General features: G+C 33.3%; 3 pseudogenes; 2 read left to right on the top strand and 1 right to left on the bottom strand.

The window, feature by feature from the left end:
• Positions 1–371: 371 nt before the first annotated feature.
• On the top strand, positions 372–3,331 carry LOC146935224 (uncharacterized; annotated as a pseudogene).
• Positions 3,332–4,094: 763 nt separating this feature from the next.
• Positions 4,095–4,927, top strand: LOC146935223 (21 kDa protein pseudogene; annotated as a pseudogene).
• Positions 4,928–6,437: 1,510 nt separating this feature from the next.
• LOC146935222 (secreted RxLR effector protein 161 pseudogene) lies at positions 6,438–7,294 on the bottom strand (annotated as a pseudogene).
• Between the last annotated feature and the right edge of the window lie 4,101 nt (positions 7,295–11,395).

Here is an 11,395-nt window from a genome sequence, read left to right as displayed (position 1 = left end):
GGAGAGAGATGATGAAGTCATTCAACACAATTGAAACTGCCATCCGATGCCACGTGGCGACGAATCATTCGGCCAAACAGGCGCGTTTAGCACACGCGCCGACAGCAGCGTGTGAGCTGCAGACCGGATGAGAGAGGATTTGCTTTTTGGATAAGCTTGCATACGTGTCTCGTTCTGATTGGCCCTCCTGATTCTTATCATTTTAATTATTTAAATCAACTATTTCGTTGTAAATTAATTTAAAAAAAATACCAAAATTCATGATTTTTTTTTCTCTATAAATAGAGACTTGGTTCATTTGATTTGGACACAGCAAAAAAAAAACCAAGTTTTTCACTATCTTCATCTTATTATTATCTTTCTATTAGCAAACTAAGTGAAGTTTTAATCTTCTTTTTAGTGAAATGGATCCCAATAATAACCCTTTCAACAACCAAAATTATTCTAATTTCCCATTTAACTACGAAAATCCCAACAATTATCCAAATCCAAATCAATTTTTCAACCAACGTCCTCAAATCATACCTCAAAACGTACCTAATTTTGGTTTTACACCAAATTTCAACCAGTCATCCTCTGTTCCAAACTTTCATGGATATTATGGATCTATGATGAGATATCCATCTCAAACACCCCCGTTTAATGGTTATATGCCAATGGAGAATGAAAATTTTCCCAGTGGTAGTGCATCTCAATATCCTGAATTTTCAACACAAATAACTCCTGGTGGCATGGCAGTTGCTAATGAAGTCACTCCAGAAGATTCAACTCCTAAGAGCAAGAAAAGTAAGGAACCAGCATGAAACACTCAACAAAATTTGGTGCTAATTAGTGCATGGATTAAATATGGAACAAGCAGTGTTGTCGGGAGAAACCAGAGAGGAGAAACATATTGGGATAAAATTGCTGAGTATTGTAATGAGTATTGCTCATTTGATTCTCCCCGCGATCTAGTTGCACGCCGATACCGTTTTAATTATATGAGCAAAGTAATAAATAAATGGATTGGTGCTTATGAAAGCGCTAAGCGTGAGCAAGAAAGCGGTTGGTCGGAAGATGATGTTTTGGCAAAAGCCCAGGAATTATTTGCATGTGGGAAGAATGTTCAATTTACTTTAAAGGAAGAATGGCACGCTCTCCGTGATAAACCACGTTATGGTAGTCAAATGGGAGGAAATGTTGGCTCAGGAAGTAGTGGATATAAGAGATCTCACGAGGACTCTGTAGGATCTAGTGCTCGTCCAACGGGTAGGGAGACAGCTAAAAAAAGGAAAAAAGAAAAGCAAGGACGCTGCTGCCTTGGAGGACGTGGAAAAGGAGTGGGTTGAATTCAAAGAAATCAAGGTGCAAGAGATTGAACGAATGAAAGAGTACACCGCAGTGCAACAGGAGAAAATCAGATTGAAGAAAATGAAACTGTACATAAAGTTAAGTTCCGAAGAGCATCTTGATGACCGAAAAAAAATTCTGTTGGAAAACTTGGTGCGTGAGCTATTTGGAAATTAATTTCACTGTAATATTTGTTTGTATTCGGTCAAAATTGTCAGTGTTGTCTAGTCCCTAGTGTTTACTTTAATAATTGTCAGTGTTGTCTAGTCCTCAGTGATAGTCCCTAGTGTTGTCTAGTCCCCCGTGACTTATTTCACAAACTATTTGTTTTAATAATTATGCCCACTGTGCGCCCATTATTTCACCTACTATTGCTTTAATAATTATGCCCACTGTGTGCCCATTATTTCACATACTATTTGCTTTACCAATTATACGTGACTTTAATTTCACATACTATTTGAAGGTCTTCCTCGCTGTGTGCCCATTAATAATTATCCCCACTGTCCACCACACACTATTTGCCCATTAATAATTATACGTGACTTTAATTATCCTCACTGTCCAACACACAATGTACTTATATATAGGGACTCATATCTACTTCTAATATCACAAATCTCATTCATATCTACTACCAATATCACAAATTGCATTCAGATCTACTTCCAATATCACAAATCTCATTCATATCTACTTCCAATATCACCAAAAACTATCAATGGATCCTTTTGATATGGAAGCCTACTTCAAAAAACGTGATGTTGAAGACACTTATATCGTCAACCGATTTATTCAGCGTCGAAAACAAATAGAGGAAGGTAGTGGATCTCGTAGTAGAAAATATTTAAATATAGATCATCCAGCGGCAAACCAAAGACTCATTGACGACTACTTTGCCAATGAGCCTACATATGACGATGCAATGTTTCATCGTCGGTTCCGGATGTAAAAACACGTTTTCCTTCGAATCGTTGGAGACCTTTCAAGTAGTGATAACTACTTCACCCAGTGAGTTGATGCCACCAACAAAGAAGGTATATCACCCTTAGCAAAATGTACCACAACAATGCGAATGTTAGCATATGGTGTGGCAGCAGATGCGGTCGATGAATACATCAAAATAGGAGGTACTGCAGCATTGGAGTCCTTACGTAGATTCTGTAAAGAAATCATACGATTGTATGAGCAAGTGTACCTGAGAGCACCAACCCAAGATGACCTTCAAAGAATACTACATGTTAGTGAAATGCGGGGGTTCCCAGGGATGATCGGGAGTATTGACTGCATGCACTGGGAGTGGAAAAATTGTCCTAAAGCATAGGAAGGTCAATTTACTAGGGGGGATAAGGGAACCACCACAGTTATTCTTGAAGCAGTTGCATCTCATGATCTATGGATCTGGCATGCCTTTTTTGGATGCCCAAGAACGTTGAACGATATCAACGTTCTAGATCGGTCACCGGTGTTTGATGATGTGGAACAGGGAAAGGCTCCAAGGGTGAATTTCTTTGTGAATCAACGTCCCTATAATATGGCATACTATCTAGCTGATGGTATCTACCCTTCTTATCCAACTTTCGTCAAATCGATTAGACTTCCTCAAAGTGAACCCGATAAGTTATTTGCAAAACAACAGGAGAGCTGTCGGAAGGACATCGAACGTGCTTTTGGAGTGCTTCAAGCTCGATTTAAAATCATCCGTGAACTAGCTCGCTTGTGGGACATAGCCGATTTGGGTATCATCATGAGGTCATGCATCATATTATATAATATGTTTGTTGAGGATGAACGAGATACATATGCTCAACGTTGGACCGATTTTGAGCAATCTGAGGGAAGTGGATCTAGTACACCGCAACCATACTCGACCGAGGTGTTACCCACCTTTGCAAATCATGTGCGTGCTAGATCCGAGTTGCGTGATCCAAATGTTCATCACGAATTGCAAGCAGATCTAGTGAAGCACATATGGACAAAGTTTGGAATATTTCGTGATTGAAGATTATTTGTGTCAGACTAAATAAATTAGTTGTGTGTTGTGTGCTTGTTTGTTGTCTTGCATTTTAAGCTATTTGTGTGTCGCGTGCTTAGTTTGTTGTATTGCATTTTAAGTTAAGGAAGTAAAAATAAATTATTTTGCAAAATTTTGTTTTTCCATAAAAACTAAAAAATAAATTGTTAATTGTATTATTTTAATTTAATTATAATCGATAATTATAATTTTATGTAATTATAAAAACAAAAATTAAATAAGAATAAGAAATAAAAAGTGGTGGGGTAGGGTGTTGAATGAAAACCATTAGAGAGGTAAAAATTGAATGAGTGTTTAATTAAGAGAGAGAAAATGATGTGGAGTATTGGAAATTGAAAAAGTGGGTGTTGAAGGGTGTTGAATGGTATTAACCATTGTACATGGTCTAACAAAGATACCACGTCATTAATTGTAATGCCACATCTCCAAATCAAAGCATCAATATGGAGAGGAAACTTCCTGTGAAACAGATGGATAAAAGATCCAACTTTAAAAATAGAACTTAAATATTAATTTATGAAAAATAAGGAGATCAAAAATCAAAATGCATCTAAGCCTTTAATAAAAATTGTAAGAAACTAAATTGATATTTTTGGTTTTTCAAAATCAAATGATAAAGACCCCACCACAAAGAGTTTGGCATATGACATGGTAAGTTAGGCATATGATATGGTTTGTGAACTATATTGACTCACAATCCCATCCCTCATCTATATCTATATAATATCTCGATCCATATTCTCATTCTCACAAGTCATAACTAACCACAACAAAATCTAGCAAGTGTTTTTCTCTCTAACTAAATCTCAACCACCATGGCAACAAATGTTCTTCTTTTCCTTCTCTTAACTCTCCTATCTATTGCAACTTCAACTCCAACAAATTTCATCAAATCCTCATGTAGCACAACATCATACCCAACACTTTGTGTTGAATCTCTTTCTGTCTATGCAACAACAATCCAACAAGACCCTCATCAATTGGTCCAAACAGCTTTATCAATTAGCCTAAACAAAACTCAATCCACAAAAGGCTTTGTTACAAAGTGCAAAAAGTTTAAAGGTCTTAAACCAAGAGAATATGCTGCTATTCATGATTGTGTTGAAGAAATTACTGATAGTGTTGATAGGCTTAGCCGTTCACTTAAGGAGCTTAAACTTTGCAAGATCAATGGTCAAGATTTCAATTGGCATATAAGTAATGTTCAAACATGGGTTAGCGCAGCTATGACTGATGCAAGTACTTGTAGTGATGGATTTGGTGGAAAAACACTTGATGGGAGAATGAAAACCTCTATTAGATCAAGAATGGTTAATCTTGCTCAGGTTACTAGTAATGCTCTTGCACTCATTAATCAATATGGTACTAATCACTAGGGATAAATTAAACACTAGGAATCGAAGTTTTTGCTTTTAAGGTTGTTGAGAAACACTTAAATGTGGTTCTTTTATGTTTTGTTTTGTTTAATGTGATGTGTGTGATGTGTAATTACATCTATATATATAGAATATGAATCTTTGTGATGCTTTTTAAATGTGAAATAGAGTTACTATTTTTATATCATGATTTTCTTGTTGATATTGGAAGGTTGAAGTTTTGTTTTCTTTATTGAATTTTAATGTTGTGAAATTTATACATTGATGGATTTAGAATATAAAATATATTAGTTGCAATAAAAAAAATTATCTTACAAAAAGATGGTCAGTTTAAGACACAAATTTTTTTTAATCAAATTTTAAGACACAAGTTTTATGGTAGTCATTGGGTAATTGGAGAATCAAACTCAGCGTTTGTGATACTGGTTGGTCCTTGGTGGCTTCAACTACTTGATTAGAAAACTAGAAAATATGATTCTATTGAGATTTATGGTAGCATCTAAGGGCAAACAAGAAAAAAAAATATCGGTTGTTATAATTAATGGTTCTGATCATATGGGGAAATAAATTAGGATATTTAATTTACAGCACACAATTATGTTACCCAAGAACAGTTGGATAAGGTGGAAATGGATATCCTTCCAATTTAATCATAGGTCTTGGTTCGAATCAAATTTTTGAAATATAGAAGTGTTAAATCTCTTGAGCAAGAACTATGTCATCTATTACGTCCTATTTAACTCGAATAATTAGTCTTTATAGTTAAGCGCAAATAATATATGACTCACATAAAAAATCACACACTTCTTGGCTTAGCTCTTCACTGTTAGATTTCTCACTCCGTCACCATAAATAGCTAGGGGTATGGTTGTTGAAAATATAAAAATAAAATTCCCTAAAAAAATATAAAAAAAAAATTGTTTGCAAACATCAAACTGCCAACCATAATATATGTTTGGATCCAGACAAATTTCATTTCAACATCAAACACACCTTAGAAAATTCAATGTTAACATTGGAGGAAAACACACTAATGATACACCCATAAAATAAATTATAAGCGTGTTTTGAATACTTTGCAATTTTACTTTTTGTTTGTTTTTGTCATTCATTTCATTCTCAATGTAATGTACAATATGTGGAGGGATTTTTTATTTTAATGTTCCGGACTGCTCCCAGAGAAGAGCTATTTTCCCCTAAAAAATGTGACCTTTTGATGCGGGTTGAAATTGAGATTGTCTACCAAAAGGGTCCATCATGAGCAAAAATAACTAAATTTCATGAAAAGAAGAACTTGCTTATCCTGATTTCTAGTGGAAAAAGCTTCATTTTCAAAAAATGTTTCAATGCCGAATTTCCCTGAGAGATCTTGTAGATCTTTAACATGTGGAAATTTTTAACCTGATTAGTTTGTTAAAATACGACCTATGGTCGTTGGAATTGAAGCTAGACATTGTCAGCTCTCTTGATGGAGAGAAAAAAGAAAGTGAAAGTTGAAGGTTGACTCAAAATTGAAGGTTTTGCAATGATGAACACTTGTTTGGGTAGCGATCTCATGCATAGAGTTGAAAGTGTTCATGTTAGATCAAGCTTTGATCAATATATGTAACATAAGTGCTTTTCAGAATAAGTTGTTTTAAGCAAGGTGAGAAGATAACAAACAAACTTGTAAAACTGACATAGAAGAGAATCGAGAGTTTGCTTGTAACTGTGAATCTCATTAAGAATTGAATGTACACCTTACAAAGACTTCCATAGGCAAATATAACACTTGCTTGTAGCACAAGCTATCTAACTAACTAACTAACAAGTTTTGTAACAAAATTCTAACTAACTTGCTACATGGAAGTTATGGATTAAATCTTAACACTCGCCCTTAATTCATAACTGCTGAATGTTGAGAAACACCAAGTTTCTTCCTCAAAAACTCAAATCTATCAAGTTCCAATGTCTTAGTGAAACCATCTGCAAGTTGCAGTTATGTAAGACAATACTGAACTTCAATCATCCCATTAGTCACCTACTCCATAGTGAAATGAAATCTAGTCTCAATGTGTTTGCTTCTACCATGAGAAATTGAATTCTTAGCAAGTCATATGATAGATTTATTGTCAATTCTCGGTGTTAGAGGTTTCACAATTTCACACTTGAGTTCTTTCATCATTGAATCCAACCATAAAGCTTGACATGTTGCAAAATTTCCTGCAACGTACTCAGCTTTACAAGATGAGAGTGCAATAACAAGTTGCTTTTTAGTACACCAAGATATGGCAACATCATTGAAATTGAAAACATAGTTTGAAGTGCTCATCCTATCAGTCAAGCCACCATACCAGTCACTATCTGAGTATCCTATGAGCTCATTCCCTTCACTTCTGCTTCCATTATGGAATAGCAAGCCATATTCCATTGTTCCTTTGATGTATCTGAGGATCCTCTTAGTAGCTATCAGATGATATTTCCTTGGATCATGCATGAATTTGCTAATCACACTGACTGAATAGCAAATGTCTGGCCAGCTGTTGCAAAGATATCTCAATGATCCAATCATTTGTCTGAACTCTGTTGAATCTACTTTCTCTTATTCATTGCATTCATCTAACTTTTAGCTAGTCTCTGATGGATTTGAGATTGAATTACAACTTTCCATCTCAAATTTCTCTAGCAATTCATCAATATACTTTTGCTGTTTTATTAAAACTAAATATGTAAAACAATTTGCATCCTAAATTGGACTTAAGACTCAAATTGTGCGGGTCCATGCACAATTTGCATGAAAACCTGATGGCCAAAGAGAGGACCAATTTGAGTTTGATAGAGTATAGTGCCTTCTATATAATATTTGGAGGGTCAGATGATGAATTGGCCATGAATGATGATTTTGATGAAGCCTGAATTGGGGGTGATAGATCTTAGAATTTGTGGTTGAGCCTAAATCAACACCATAAAATCGAAGTGTGATGTGAAGATTGTTGTCACTTATAATCATTTATTTAGGCAATCACTAATCAAATGTGAGACTCTTCAACACATCCCTCCAACTCAACATCATTGAGTTTGGTGCATAAATATAAATGGTGGGTGATTTGATAAAGGAAATCTGATATCAAATAGAACAATAGATTGTGGAGGTGGCATTGAGGTCTAGTTTTTGTTAATAAATGTGACCAGAAGAAGTAGTTTGTTTTGATTTTATTTAGAATTAAAGTAGTATAATTTAGGCTAAATTACATCAGACGTCCCTTAAGTTATTTAATTGCAACAAATTGATCTTTTAAGTTTTTTTCATACCACTTAGATCCATTATGTTAATTAATTGTAACAAGTTAGTTCTTTAAGTTTTTTTGTATCAATTAAGTCTTTTAAGTTATTTAACCGTAATAATTTGAGTTATTTTAGATCTTAAAAATATAAGTTATTTAAGAACTAAAAATTAAAATTAAATAACTTAAAGGACCTAAGCATTACGAAAAAATATCATTAAAGCTATAAGACCCTTATCACTGAGCTAGTCTTTTGAATATTTAAATAAAAGAAAAATATTTTGAATTAAATTTATGAATACTCAAAAGGTCCCCACTATTCTGTACTATAAAAAGGCAACCCAAGTCTGAAATGATAACTTGTTCAGATTGACCATATGCTAATTCCACTTTTCAACATACTCAAATTAAAATAATCCCACCTTTCAACCGACTTTGTCTTTTTCCACTTCTTTTTACGTACAACTTGTTATTTTTTTTACTTTTGTTGGGGTTTAATGATAAATCAACTTAGTATCTTAAAAAATGTAAATATTTTGTGGGGAGTGATGTTGATTGTTGATGGGGTTGCTAGAGTTTAAAAAGCACAAAGATTTATTGCGAATTTTAAGAGTGTTAGTATAATGTTGTTGGAGGTCTAATTTTGTCAATATATGATGTTCATTGGACATATTCTTTTAGTGATTTCTATAAACTTAATATTTATGCAGCAGGTTTGATAGATTATGGTAAGTGGGGTATTGATGTTGCAGTAAAGATAATGAAGGTGTTGCCCTTGCTGCTAGTTGCTGACAAATCTTTTCATTACCAGATTCAGAGGTTGCAGAAGCCTTGGCTAAGCGGAAGGGTTTGAAATTTGCAAAATATATCTCTTTTCTGAATCTCATAGCAGAATCAAATGCTTCTAATGTGGTCTTGGTGTCGAATGCTCATCAACATTCTTCCACCTATGTCTGCTCTATTATTGGAGATTGTATTAGTTTTAATGTTTGCTTCATAGTTTAATTTTTTTGCATGTTAGACGTGAAGCCAACCAAGTTGCTAATTATTTAACTAAATATGCTCTTCATAATTCAGATTGCAAATGGATCAAAGAGACCCCGCCTTGTATTTATGTAGTCTTGTCATTTGTTTTATTACCAGACTTTTATTAATAAAATTGTCTTTGACGTAAAAAAAAAGAATATTACGTCGGTCCATATGACCGTTTTAAGAAAACACGAGAATTTAAAAAATTGTTTGATATAGACTAAATGCATCATTTATAACTGGATATTGAATACTAAGTAAAAGGGCAAAAAATACTAATTGTTGAATGATTCAAAACACGTGAATTAAGAAAACTATTTTGCATCATCAGAATTGATTTTCAATGAAGCTGCAATTCCTAGCTTCTACAAATCAATTTTCACAACCGTAGGTTTGTTTTCCCCCAATTTCTCCTTTTTATCGCAAATTTTACCTCGGATTATTGGACTATCTTCCATTCGGTCTAACCACCTTATGCTACTTCTATACATGGACTAACTACCTTATGCTACTTTTATTTAGTTTTTTCATCCTTTTTTTTTATTAACTGACAATAAAATTATAAGATTAACATAACTTTTTTTTTAGGGAAAGATTAACATAACTTGTTAATCACACAGTATCCAAATAAAAATACATGTAGGGAATATACGCTAATTTACTATATCAGGAGCTATCTTGAATGTCACACAATCTAAAACATGCTTTGAAACATATGAAATCATAAGAAACATAACAATAATCGGAACAATCATAAATGCATTTTAAAAGCAATATCATTATCATTATCATTATCATTATCATTATCATTATCATTATCAATATCATTATCATTTTAAAAGCAAAACAAAGAAGCAATCAAAATTAAGTTTAAGGAAAACAAAGGAAAACAAAGAAAAACAATATTTATTCATTCATTCATTTTATCAAACACATCAAATGCATTGTTATCATAACTGAATTAATGGATAAAAGAGGAGAATTTGAGCTTACCTTGAGCTATCCAACACTGCTGCTAATTGGAACTTTGCTTAATTTCCTTTTCTTGCGTGCTTGAGAGAATGAAAAGGGTGAGAGATGAGGCAACATATATAAAGAAGTTTTGAGGTAGGTGAATCGATTGATTTTGATCTGTAAAATTAAATATGATGAAAGGAATTAGAGTTTAATGAAGTTATGATATGGGTGAAATAAACAGCTTTGTCTTTAATTTTTTATAGGAGATTAGGATTCAGATAAGCAAGAATCAAGGGTAAAAAGGAGAAATTGGGGGAAAACAAACCCACGGTTGTGAAAATTGATTTGTAGAAGCTAGGAATTGCAGCTTCATTGAAAATCAATTCTGATGATGCAAACTTGCGGCGACGGCGGAAGGGTGAAGGAGAGCCAAACAATGTGAACCAAACATGTACTTCAGCTGAAACATCTAGCATTTTCCTTAAAAATAACACAACTTTGCGCTTTTTTTAAAAAAAAATAAATAGGAATTGGGCTATTGGATTGGGCTTTTAGGAAGCAATGTAGAGGCAGAGCCTGGGCACTAGCCCAGGCTAGCTGGGGGGTGCTGTCGCCCCTGATATCAACCAATCAAAATGTAATATAAAAATGTAACATTAAATGTCAAATAAATGAGTCAATTTTTTCTAAAAAAAAATGAATTTTAATAAGGTAACTTTTAATTTTTATTTAATTATAATTAGGTATACAATCTTAATTAAATTACACTATAGGGCTTGTAACAATTAAAATTTCACTTCAAATTCAACCCATCATGGCTGTGTTTGATAACACGAATAAGCTAGCTTATAGCTTGTTGGACAAGCTTATAAGTTTGTTTTGATATAATAAGATGTGTTGGGTAAAAAGCTTTTTCCACTAGCTTATAGCGTTTTTGAGAAGCTGTTTCAAGTAGCTTTTGAGTTTATAGCTGGTAGTTTTTTATATTTTCTTCCAATTTTAACCCTATTAATTTAGTTTAATTATTTTTTAATAAAACAACGTGTTCATGGCTTAAAAAAATAACGGCCAAGTTCATAGCTTATTTTTAAATAAAACAGCTGTCACGTTTTCTCCTTTGAAAAAAAACTGCCATGCTTTATTTTATTTTTTAAATAGTAATAGACCCGTGCGTACCGCACGGGTCACATAACATTGTGGTAATCATATAAAAAATAATTACTTTGTTAGTACTATCAAATGTTTTTTTTTCATACATTATATATAAAAAATGTTAAATATTTGAATCGCGTATGTTGTGGATTTTATTTTCTTATGTACACGAAAACAAATTTTTATATACACATATAAGAAAGTCAATAAAAATAAATTTTTTAAGACCCATGATTATTTTCAAAATATCAACA

Source organism: Medicago sativa, chromosome 3 (genome assembly GCF_051527215.1).
Source record: "Medicago sativa cultivar Bolivia chromosome 3, Bolivia_mono, whole genome shotgun sequence".
Lineage (NCBI taxonomy): Eukaryota > Viridiplantae > Streptophyta > Magnoliopsida > Fabales > Fabaceae > Medicago > Medicago sativa.
The sequence above is the reverse complement of the archived record's forward strand: the minus strand, read 5'-3'. Positions and strand labels throughout refer to the sequence as shown.